The sequence below is a fragment of the Malaclemys terrapin genome, chromosome 15 (genome assembly GCF_027887155.1).
Source record: "Malaclemys terrapin pileata isolate rMalTer1 chromosome 15, rMalTer1.hap1, whole genome shotgun sequence".
Taxonomy (NCBI): Eukaryota; Metazoa; Chordata; order Testudines; family Emydidae; genus Malaclemys; species Malaclemys terrapin.
In genome coordinates this window covers 9,910,243-9,922,497 of record NC_071519.1, presented here as the reverse complement: position 1 = coordinate 9,922,497, position 12,255 = coordinate 9,910,243, and the positions used below count along the sequence as shown (strand labels likewise).

The 12,255-nt window shown below is 48.2% G+C and overlaps 1 pseudogene; it reads left to right on the top strand.

Annotated features, from left to right (window-relative positions):
* LOC128822965 (zinc finger protein 850-like) overlaps positions 1 to 12,255 on the top strand; it is a 95,100-nt pseudogene that overhangs the window by 44,778 nt on the left and 38,067 nt on the right.

Sequence of the window (12,255 nt, the reverse complement as noted above, 5' to 3'; positions counted from 1 at the left end):
CATATCCAGCTCCTCACAATGAGGAGGGTGTTGGGCTTCCTACCAGGGAGCTTGCCCTGGACCCTGCTAGGGGCTCCATGTCCTGTATCAGTCTGTGGCTAGTAGGTGTGTGATGAAGCTACTAGGAGATTTGTCCCCTCACCCTGATGTTTCCTGGATGCTCTAAGCCAGAAGTTCTTAAACTTCATTGGACCACGACCCCCTTCTGATGAGAAAAATTACTACATGACCCCAGGGCCCTGTGTTACTCAGAATAGTTAGACTTTAAATAAATTAAAAAAATATTATCTACAAAAAGTAGCCACTAAATATTTAAATTCACTATACAATCACAAGACAATCCAGTTAGGGGCTCCAACTCCTGTATCAGTCTGTGGCTAGTAGCTGTGTGATGGATCTGCTGGGAGAGACCAGGGGCTCTCTCTGTCCCCTCACCCTGGTGTTTCCTGGATGCTCTGAGTGGTGTGGAGGTGGGATGCAAAACCATCCAGCGCTTTCATTTGATTGGCTCCTCTCCCCCATGAAGTGTGGGGCTGTGAGTGGGGCAGCAGGTACTGAGTGTTGGACTCTTGCTCTTTCAGGAGCCAGTGACCTTCGAGGAGGTGGCTGTGTATTTCACCAGGGAAGAGGGGGCTCTGCTGGACCCCGCTCAGAGAGCCCTCTACAGAGCCGTCATGCAGGAGAACTATGAGAATGTGACCTCGCTGGGTAAGGATTCCCGTCCCCTCGGTTCTTGGAAGGGGAAATGATGAAATAAGGTTCACGTCACCCCAACAATGCAACTTGTACTCTGCCCTGTTTCAGCATCACCCCAGCATACCAGTGACACACACACTAACACTCTGCCCTCCCCTGCTACACGACACTTTGGGAACAGAGCACAGGAGCAGTACAGCACAATGTCACATATCTTCTCTTTGCTAAGGTAAAACTGGGATTTGGGTCCCGCATAAAGAAAAGAAGCTTCCACCCCCTGCTCCTCACTCACACACTGAGCCTACTCCACACAAACAGGCTCCGACTTGCAAACTGATCCCACCCCCCTACCCTCACCGTGAGGATTCCTTCTGAGTCGTTGCCTTCACTTGCCCCTCACTGAGCCCTGGAGATCACTAGCGTGTATCCCACCAAACTGCTGACAATCCTCTGCGCAAGAACTCCCCTTTGTGCATCTTTAGTGACACAGCCTACAACACTCAGCACTGAAATGGGGCAGTCTCAGTCCCTCAGGGGTCATATACACCTCTCTGCATACCACAATCACGGCTCTGCCAGGCTGCTCCAACTGCTCCCTCCACCATCCGATTACAGCTGCAGCTGACCCAGTGCACACAACTGCAGGACATGCGGATAAATGCTGGTGTTCCCGTCTGTGAACACAACACAAACAATGGCACGTTCTCTTAGTCCTTCCTCGTATCTATTATAGATTGATAGAATTTTAAGGCCAGAAGGGATAATTTGGTCATCTAGGCCGATCTCCTGTATCACCCAGATTGTAAAATTTCATCCGGTCTCTGCTGTACTGAGCTGAACACCTTGTGTTGGACTAAATCATCTTCCAGGAAGGCATCTGGCTTTGACATGAAGACTTGAACAGATGGAGAATTCTCCAGGGACTGGGGTAGTTTATTCACCTTTCCACCACCCTGACAGAACCATTCCCAGTGGCTCTTACCAGCTGCAGGGCTGGGGGTCTGAGCACAGTTAAGGATACATTGCAGGGGTGGCGTGAACATTAACTTCATTTTCTGGTTTGCAGAGGTTTAAGTTTAGCCACTGTCCATATGGTCAAAAGCAGGAGACAGCACAGGGCAACCTTAGCTCTGCAGTAAAATAGTTGATGGGTATTCAGTTTCCTTCATTTTTTGTAATGGACTTTTTGCCACCATAACTGTGTCTATATTGAATCTTTTGCCAACGTCGTTCTGTTGGATGGGGTAGTGAGTGTGATTTTGTACAGCCCTAAGCAACAGAACTATCCTGGCAAAACTTTAAAGAGCAGACCGTGTTAGAGTGTGCCTGTGGGTTTTACAGAACTTTAAAATATTTTCAACAGGGAAGTGATAGACACACTCATAGACTCATAGAAGATCAGGGTTGGAAGAGACCTCAAGAGGTATCTAGTCCAACCCCCGGCTCAAAGCAGGACCAATTGCCAACTAAATCATCCCAGCCAGGGCTTTGTCAAGCCGGGCCTTAAAAACCTCTAAGGAAGGAGATTCCACCACCTCCCTAGGGAACCCATTCCAGTGCTTCACCACCCTCTTAGTGACATAGTGTTTCCTAATATCCAACCTAAACCTCCTCCACTGCAACGTGAGACCATTACTCCTTGTTCTGTCATCTGCTACCAGTGAGAACAGCCGAGCTCCATCCTCTTTGGAACCCCCCTTCAGGTAGTTGAAGGCTGCTATCAAATCCCCCCTCACTCTTCTCTTCTGCAGACTAAACAATTCCAGTTCCTTCAGCTTCTGCTCATAACTCATGTGCCCCAGCCCCCTAATCATTTTTGTTGCCCTCCACTGGAATTGCTCCAATTTGTCCACATCCTTTCTGTAGCGGGGGCCCAAAACTGGACACAATACTCCAGATGTGGCCTCACCAGTGTCGAATAGAGGGGAATAATCACTTCCCTCAATCTGCTGGCAGTGCTCCTACTAATACAGCCCAATATGCCGTTAGCCTTCTTGGCAACAAGGGCACACTGCTGACTCATATCCAGCTTCTCATACACTGTAACCCCTAGGTCCTTTTCTGCAGAATTGCTGCCTAGCCACTCGGTCCCTAGTCTGTAGCAGTGCATGGGATTCTTCCTTCCTAAGTGCAGGACTCTGCACTTGTCCTTGTTGAACCTCATCAGGTTTCTTTTGGCCCAATCCTCTAATTTGTCTAGGTCACTCTGGACCCTATCCCTACCCTCCAGTGTATCTACCACTCCTCCCAATTTAATGTCATCTGCAAACTTCGAAGGGTGCAGTCCACGCCATCCTCCAGATCATTAATAAAGAGGTTGAACAAAACTGGCCCCAGGACCGACCCTTGGGGCACTCCGCTTGATACCGGCTGCCAACTAGACATCGAGCCATTGATCACTACCCATTGAGCCCGACTATCTAGCTAGCTTTCTATACACCTTATAGTCCATTCATCCAGCCCATACTTCTTTAACTTGCTGGCAACAATACTGTGGGAGACTGTATCAAAAACTTTACTAAAGTCAAGGTATATCACGTCCATCGCTTTCCCCATATCCACAGAGCCAGTTATCTCGTCATAGAAAGCAATCAGGTTGGTCAGGCATGACTTGCCCTTGGTGAATCCATGTTGACTGTTCCTGATCCTCTCCTTCCTCTCCTCCAAGTGCTTCAAAATTGATTCCTTGAGGACTTGCTCCATGATTTTCCAGGGACTGAGGTGAGACTGACCGGTCTGTAGTTCCCCAAATTCTCCTTCTTCCCTTTTTTAAAGATGGGCACTATGTTTGCCTTTTTCCAATCTTCCCCAATCGCCATGAGTTTTCAAAGATAATGGCCAATGGCTCTGCAATCACATCAGCCAATTCCCTCGGCACCCTCGGATGCAGCACATCCGGCCCCATGGACTTGTGCTCGTCCAGCTTTTCTAAACAGTCCTGACCCACTTCTTTCTCCACAGAGGGCTGGTCACCTCCTCCCCATGCTGTGCTGCCCAGTGCAGTAGTCTGGGAGCTGACCTTGTTCGTGAAGACAGAGATGAAAAAAGCATTGAATACATTAGCTTTTTCCACATCCTCTGTCACTAGGTTGCCTCCCCCATTCAGTAAGGGGCTCACACTTTTCTAGACTTTCTTCTTGTTGCTAACATACCTGAAGAAACCCTTCTTGTTACTCTTAACATCTCTTGCTAGCTACAACTCCAAGTGTGATTTGGCCTTCCTGATTTCACTCCTGCATGCCTGAGCAATATTTTTATACTCCTCCCTGGTCATTTGTCCAATCTTCCACTTCTTGTAAGCTTCTTTTTTGTGTTTAAGATCAGCAAGGATTTCACTGTTAAGCCAAGCTGGTCGCCTGCCATATTTACTATTCTTTCTACACATCGGGATGGTTTGTTCCTGCAATCTCAATAAGGATTCTTTAAAATACAGCCATCTCTCCTGGACTCCTTTCCTCCTCATGTTATTCTCCCAGGGGACCTTGCCCATCAGTTCCCTGTGGGAGTTAAAGTCTGCTTTTCTGAAGTCCAGGGTCTGTATTCTGCTGCTCTCCTTTCTTCCTTGTGTCAGGATCCTGAACTCAACCATCTCATGGTCACTGCCTCCCAGGTTCCCATCCATTTTTGCTTCCCCTACCAATTCTTCCCCATTTGTGAGCAGCAGGTCAATAAGAGTTCTGCCCCTAGTTGATTCCTCCAGCACTTGCACCAGGAATTTGTCCCCTACACTTTCCAAAAACTTCCTGGATTGTCTGTGCACTGCTGTATTGCTCTCCTAGCAGATATTGGGATGATTGAAGTCCCCCATGAGAACCAGGGCCTGTGATCTAGTAACTTCTGTTAGTTGCCTGAAGAAAGCCTCGTCCATCTCTCCCCCTGGCAAAATTGCCCCTCATGACTATACTCACAGCAGCGGTCTCGGGATCCTCCGGACCTAGTTTCTGCCTGTGGTGGACTTTGCCTCTCCTGCAGATCTCATTCACACCTGCTCTGGGTCTGGTTGACGGGGCGCCTGTCTTCAGGGTTTGGGGGGGTTGGCCAGAGGTCATGATAAGCGTTGGTGTTCCCTCGGTCCTGTTTCATGGGGACTCCCCCCTGCCATCCTCTCCAGACTCCTGGAGCTCCAAAGCCGAGCCTCCTCCCTGTCAGCTGCCAGGTAGTACTCCATCAGATCTGGGTGAATTGTTCAAGGACCACGGTCTCCACCACCTGGGTCCCTGATCACTTCTCTGGTTCCAACCATCACCAGGCGCTGTCTCGTAGGCATTGGGCTACCGCTTGGGGCCCTGGCCTACGGAGGATACCTTTCCTGGTGAAAACAACAGTGGTAAGTGTTCTGGTTAATCCCCAAGTAGGCCTTCTGCGCTGTCCCGCTCAGACACGGGGTCAACAGGGTGGCCCAAATGTTACCAGGAACGCCTTGGGGTCCTCACTGCCATTTCAATATCTTCTCAGTCTGTATCGGGGGCAAGGCCACAGACAGGCGGACAAAGAATGATTACCCTCTTGGCACTATCCTCCCACTGGGGCCTTCCAACAGGGTCCAGTCATTGTCTGCATTCTCCACTGTGTGTGGTGGTGTGTGCACACCCCATCCTCCTTTGGGGTGGATCATGCCTGTGGCGACACTGTGGTTACAGTCTACCGGACTGCCCTGGGATTCAAGACACTGCGGCTCAGTGGCCAGAGTCAAAGTGGCCGCCCTTAGGTGTTGGGTTGTGTGGCCTAATGGCCTGATACAATATGGCCGCCCTCCAGCGCAGGACTGCATGGCCTAGTGACCAGAGTCAGTACAGCATCCTTCAAATGCCTTGTGTCCAGATCCAAGTGCTGCCATCAAAATGGGGGTGGCAGCTGGGGTAGGGGGACCCGGGCCCACCCGACTCAACCGGATCCCAGCCAAAGATCCTAACAGTAGTGGAGTGGTCCGCCACTGGGTCAGCGGGGAATCCAGCCGCAACATGCTGACCTTACACGGGTGGGAGATTCCACTCACCCCACCTCCCTCGGCCACTTCCTCCCATGCTTCCTGGAGCTTCAATCCTCCGGGCTCTCAGCGCAGGTAACTCCCTGGGACTTTGACTCCAGCTGGACAGCTATAAGCAACAGCTCTCCGGTCTGGGTCTTGAGATATTTGGCTCCTGCAGACAAGGGTTGAAATGACTTCTGGGCTGGGGCATCCACCAAGCATCCTTTCTCCTTGGCGGTCAGGTTTGGGAGTGTTTCTATCTCTTGACAGGACATCCAAGGCTGGTGGATGCCAGAATGTGCCTGGCGTGTAAGAAGCAGGCTGCTGGATTCTGAGCTGCTGATCCAGGGTCACTTATCACAAGACACTCAGTGCATCCTTGAATGCTGGCTGGGAGCATCCAGACGGGGAGCTCCAGCAGCAGAACATTGAAAATCACCCAGCATTATAGATGACACAACTCCTCTGGATTGCAACCAACAATGTGAAAATGGCCTGGGTTGGTAAAGACACTTCTTAAGACATGGCGAGTCTTGTTCCCCCCAGCAGTAGCCACAATCTCTCTTCTCTGCAAGCTCCTTCGATCTTGGGCTCCATCATTCCTGAAGTCACATGGCCTTCTTATCTTTCGCGTGCTGCTTTTCCAGATGAATTAGAGTCTGTTGCTGCTGAATTATAGCTTCTAGTTTCCCAGCGTTCTCCACACTCAGGGATTTTCATACTCTCCCATGACACCGGACTCACTAGATTCACCAATTCCACAATATGTGCTTTCTTCACATCTAGCACTGCTGAGATCCTGCATTCAGTAATATCCCTGCCCTTCCTGTTCCCTTTCTCCACTGAACCCCACCAGCCCATGCTTACTGTTCCCAGCTTCACCAGGACTCTCTCTTTGTCTCTGGGTCTCTCTGTCAGCAAGAAGCAGTGCCAGGGAGACTTTCCCTCAGTCTGGAGACTTCACTTTCTGGGGCATGGATTTACCTTCTCTGTTTTGTAGGAGCCTCTTTCATAATGTGTGTCTGTGACATTACCCAGGGTACAATTTGGACTGTTCAACAGCTGTGTTCCCTCAATTCTCCACCCTTGGGTGCCTTTTACACTGTTTTACTGTGAGAACAGCCCCTCTTGGCCAGTTACCAAACAGTTTCCAGCATGTAACTCTACTGAACACTGCAAGCTCATATAAAGTCGTTCATTTAATCAGTGCAAATTGACATGTACCAGCCTTGTTATCCCAAATAGAGTTTCCCACACACTTTAATCCAAACGAACTGGTTAGATAAAACAATAAAACAGGTTTATTAACTACAGAAATAAAAGATTTTAAGTGACTACAGGTAATGAGGCATAAAATTCAAAATTGATTACAAAAGGCATAAAAGATACAACACAAACCAACTTCTAACTTAATCAGCTAAAACGGATTCAAAGCAAATGTCTTTCTCTCACCATATCTTGTGACAGGCTGGGTTTCCTATCAGCCAGGACTCACCATCCCCACAAGCTCAGCTCTTCAGGAGCTGTTGATTTCGTGTGCAGAGAGAAAAGGAGGGAGGGAGGGAGAGAGAGAGAGACTCAAGTTTGTTCATCACTTTGTACTGGAAACATCTTCCATTTTTAACTGTCATGATGACTGGCTGGCTGTTGTGGATGTAAACGTCAAGCAGCCCCTGTAATGAAAAGTAAATTTCTTGTTCACACCTCCCCTCGCCGGAGAATGGTCATATAACCAAGCGATAGCCTTGCTCTCTGAGGAACAGGTCTGTGGGTCTTCCCCAGAATTGTAACATATTTTCAGGACTATCATACATTAAAATCTCATAACTTTACATACATAGTGTTGCTTCACTTATTATAACAGGACGCTAATGTTCAGTGGATTATGAATTTTAAATGAAACCTCAAAAAGGTATACTTTGTACTAAACATCGTAATTTTGTAAAATAGTGAATATAGGTGTACAGACTCACTCAGTGTCTATCTATGTGAGTTCTTAGCAGATATGTGGGTAGTTTAGTCCCTCATAATCAGTGTTCTCCACCTTTGAGGACCTGGGGAACTGGCCCTGAGATTTTGTTTACTAAGGACTGGAGTTAAATTAATAGACAATTTTTGATGACAAAATCTTATTAATTTCCCCAATCTCATTTTTTTTTAATCTAAGCAGGGTTTCCAGTTTCCAAACCTGATGTGATCTCCCAGTTGGAACAGGGGGAAGAACCGTGGGTCCCAGACCTCCAGGGTTCAGGGGAAAGAAAGATCCTGAGACGTCCCTGCACAGGTGAGGAAACATTAAACTAACTCTGAATCTGTAAGTGCCTGATGGAAAAATCTGGGATACCCTACAGTGACCTTGGATTGTCCCCAGCAGATGTGGTGTCCTCAATGCAGAGGTAGCACATAGCTTCCTACAGATTATAGCTGACACCTGGCATTATCTTCCTCCCTTCCCACTGAGAATTTGGATGGGATGAGAAGGCTGAATTAATCACCTCCTCTCTCCCATTTGGGGGAAGAGTTTGGGGGACTTCAATTCCTGATTTTTATTTGACCTCTCTCCAGCACATTTTTTGGTTTGCTCTTCCTTTTTCCATCCCTTTTTGAGGTTTCTGTCTCTATCACGGCAGGTGATGCGATGCTACGTAAGACTAAGGAGCAAAATTCTCATCAAGAAGATGCTGAGCAAATAGAATCACATGGAGCATCATCACAAAGATCAAAAGGGAATGTGTCCACGATTCATGAGAAGGGAAAATCCTGTGAGATTCAGCACAGACCAGAGAGAGAGCAGGGAAACCAGCCAGGGGAGAAATCGGATACATTAATTTACTGTCGGGGAACTCAGAAGGACCTCAAGGAAACCACAGCCCAGCAGGAAATCCTCAGGGGAAAGAGAAAAAATACATGTACTGAGTGCGGGAAAACCTTTAGTTGCTGCTCAGCCCTTATTAGACATCAGAGAAGTCACACAGGTGAGAAACCTTATGAATGCAGCGAGTGCGGGAAAACCTTCACTCAGAATTCAAACCTTATTAGTCATCAGAGAATCCACACAGGGGAGAGACCCTATGAATGCAGCGAGTGCAGGAAAAGATTCACTCGGAGCTCAGAACTTACTACGCATCAGAGAATCCACACGGGTGAGAAACCCTATGAATGCGGCGAGTGCGAGAAAAGGTTCACTCAGCGCTCAGAACTTACTACGCATCAGAGAATCCACACCGGGGAGAGACCCTATAAATGCAGCGAGTGTGGGAAAAGCTTCATTTCCAGCTCAAACCTTATTAAACATCAGAGAATCCACACAGGGGAGAAGCCCTATGAATGCTGTGAGTGTGGGAAAACCTTCGTTCAGAGCTCAGACCTTATTACACATCACAGAGTCCACACAGGAGAGAGACCCTATGAATGCTGCGAGTGTGGGACAAACTTCAGTGGCAGCTCGGCCTTCCTTCAACACCAGAAAATCCATATGCGGGAGAGACCCTACGTATGCTGCGAATGCAGGAAAAGCTTCACTCGCAGCTCAGAACTTACTACGCATCAGAGAATCCACACGGGAGAGAGACCCTATGAATGCGGCGAGTGTGGGAAAACCTTCATTTCCAGCTCAAACCTTATTAAACATCAGAGAACCCACACAGGGGAGAAGCCCTATGAATGCTGTGAGTGCAGGAAAACCTTCGTTCAGAGCTCAGACCTTATTACACATCACAGAATCCACACAGGAGAGAGACCCTATGAATGCGATGAGTGTGGGACAAACTTCAGTGGCAGCTCGGCCTTCCTTCAACACCAGAGAATCCACATGCAGGAGAGACCCTACGTATGCCACGAATGCGGGAAAAGCTTCACTCGCCGCTCAGACCTGACTACGCATCAGAGAATCCACACAGGAGAGAGACCCTACGAATGCAGTGAGTGCGGGAAAACCTTCACTCACAGCTCAAACATTATTCAGCATCAGAGAATCCACACAGGGGAGAAACCTTACAAGTGCAGTGAGTGCGGGAAAAGCTTCACTCAGAGGTCAAGCCTTACCGCACATCAGAGAATCCACACAAAGGAAAAGCCCTATGAATGCTGTGAGTGCGGGAAAAACTTCACTTACAGATCAGGCTTTCTTAACCATCAGAGAATCCACACAGGGGAGAAACCATATGAATGCCGTGAGTGTGGGAAAAGCTTCGCTAGCAGCTCATACCTCATCGCACATCAGAGAATCCACACAGGGGAGAGGCCCTATAAATGCAATGAGTGTGGGAAAAGCTATACTAACAGCTCAGCCCTTTCTAAACATCAGAGAATCCACAGAGGGGAGAGGCCCTATAAATGCAATGAGTGTGGGAAAAGATTCACTCAGAGCTCAGAACTTACTACACATCAGAGAGTCCACACCGGGGAGAGACCCTACGAATGCGGTGAGTGCGGGAAAAGCTTCATTTCCAGCTCAAACCTTATTAAACATCAGAGAATCCACACAGGGGAGAAGCCCTATGAATGCTGTGAGTGCGGGAAAATCTTCGTTCAGAGCTCAGACTTTATTACACATCATAGAATCCACACAGGAGAGAGACCCTATGAATGCGGTGAGTGTGGAACAAACTTCAGTGACAGCTCGGCCTTCCTTCAACACCAGAGAATCCACATGCGGGAGAGACCCTACGTATGCCGCGAATGCAGGAAAAGCTTCACTTGCAGCTCAGACCTGACTATGCATCAGAGAATCCACACGGGAGAGAGACCCTAAGAATGCAGTGAGTGCGGGAAAACCTTCACTCACAGCTCAAACATTATTCAGCATCAGAGAATCCACACAGAGGAGAAACCTTACAAGTGCGGTGAGTGCGGGAAAAGCTTCACTCAGAGGTAACAACTTTCTACACATCAGAGAATCCACACAGCAGATACCCTCCAAATGCCGTGACCGTGGGAAAAGCTTGACTGATCGCTCAGCCCTTCTTAAACATCAGAAAGTTTGCAAGGGAGCTAAACACCATACAAACCTCTAGAGCGACCAACACGTTGTTTCTTTTAATGGTTATGTATCCAATTCTGTCACAGAGGTCATGGATTCTGTGACTTGAATGGACCTCCGTTTCAGCAGCTGTCAGCCCCCAACACAGAAGCAGTGGCCTCCTGGGGCCAGAGCAGGAACCATCACCATCCCGGTGCCAGTGGTAAGCCCATAAGGCCAGATAACCCACAGGGCTAGAGTAATGGCCAGGCTAAGTCAGCCGCCAGAGCAAGAACTGCAGCTAACAGTCATCCCCCCGTGGGGCTCCGTTTGTTATTCCCCCCTCCCCCGACCAGGGTATTTTTAGTGAAAGACAAGGACGGGTCACAGGCTTCCATGAATTTTTGTTTACTGCCCATGTCTTGTTTGTGACTTAGTAAAAATACCCACGACAAAAGTTGAACCTTAGTAATGGTTTTGCTAATTCCCATGTAGTTCAAGCAGCCTTCATGGTTACTGTTTGTTTATCCCTCAGTTTGTCCAGGTGAGTGGTCCATTTTTGCCTTTTGCAGTTTGTCCTGTTATGGCGTGGACCTGACTGTCCTTTCTATCAACTCCATTGTCCCATGAGTAATGGGAGTGGGTCCCTCTTTTCACAAAACGGGGAGCATCGTATTTATACCAGTCTGATACCAGTCAGCTCTGTGTTATTGGGAACCAGGGTGCAGTAACTAGCCTGTCTGACTCATGAAAGACACACCCCCCCCCCGGTCTCTGTTGGAACCAAAACCGATCAGAGAAAAGGCTCGCAGAGAACAGGATTGTGAGTTCAGTCCTTGAGGGGGCCACTTAGGGATCTGGGGCAAAATCAGTACTTGGTCCCACTAGTGAAGGCAGGGGGCTGGACTTGATGACCTCTCAAGGTCCCTTCCAGTTCTAGGAGATGGGATATCTCCATTAAATAAATAAATAAAAAATAAATAAAAGAACAGTGAAGGGTGTTGGGAGACACACCCCAACCCCTCCTGACAAGATTAAAACATCTCCATTAGCATAAAGAATGAAGAACCGAGACAATTCCCCTAGCCTCATCTGCATGAAAGATTGGACTGGAATTAGCATAAAGAATGAGGAACAGAGAACTGCACTGAACTCTGGGACCAAAAAAAGCAGGGATGCACTGCATCATGGGAATCTCTGCTCCAGATGCTAATGAACCTACGCCTGCCCACACCCAGCTCAGCAATTATCAGACCAATTCTAGTAATAAATCTGTAATTGATATCCAAACTACTGAAGCAGTCTAGTTGCCTTGTGAGCTCCCTGGAAGAAAACACCACCCATAGCCAAGAGCGATCAGCTCCTATTGTCTAGCCTAAAGAAACTCCTTGAGTCATCAGTTTACCCATAAACAAATCTATTGTTCTCCCTTGAACCATTGTATTTTCTCTACAAAAACCCCTACCTATGCCCAAGTAAGGGTTCTGATGGATAGACCCAAACTCTGCATCAGTTCCACTGGGACTCCATCTCCTGACTGATCGTGCTGGGGGCTCTGCCTGTCTCCAGCACTCAGGACCCTGAGCTACCACCATCACCTGGGAACCCCGACCAGCTCAAGCTCATGGCA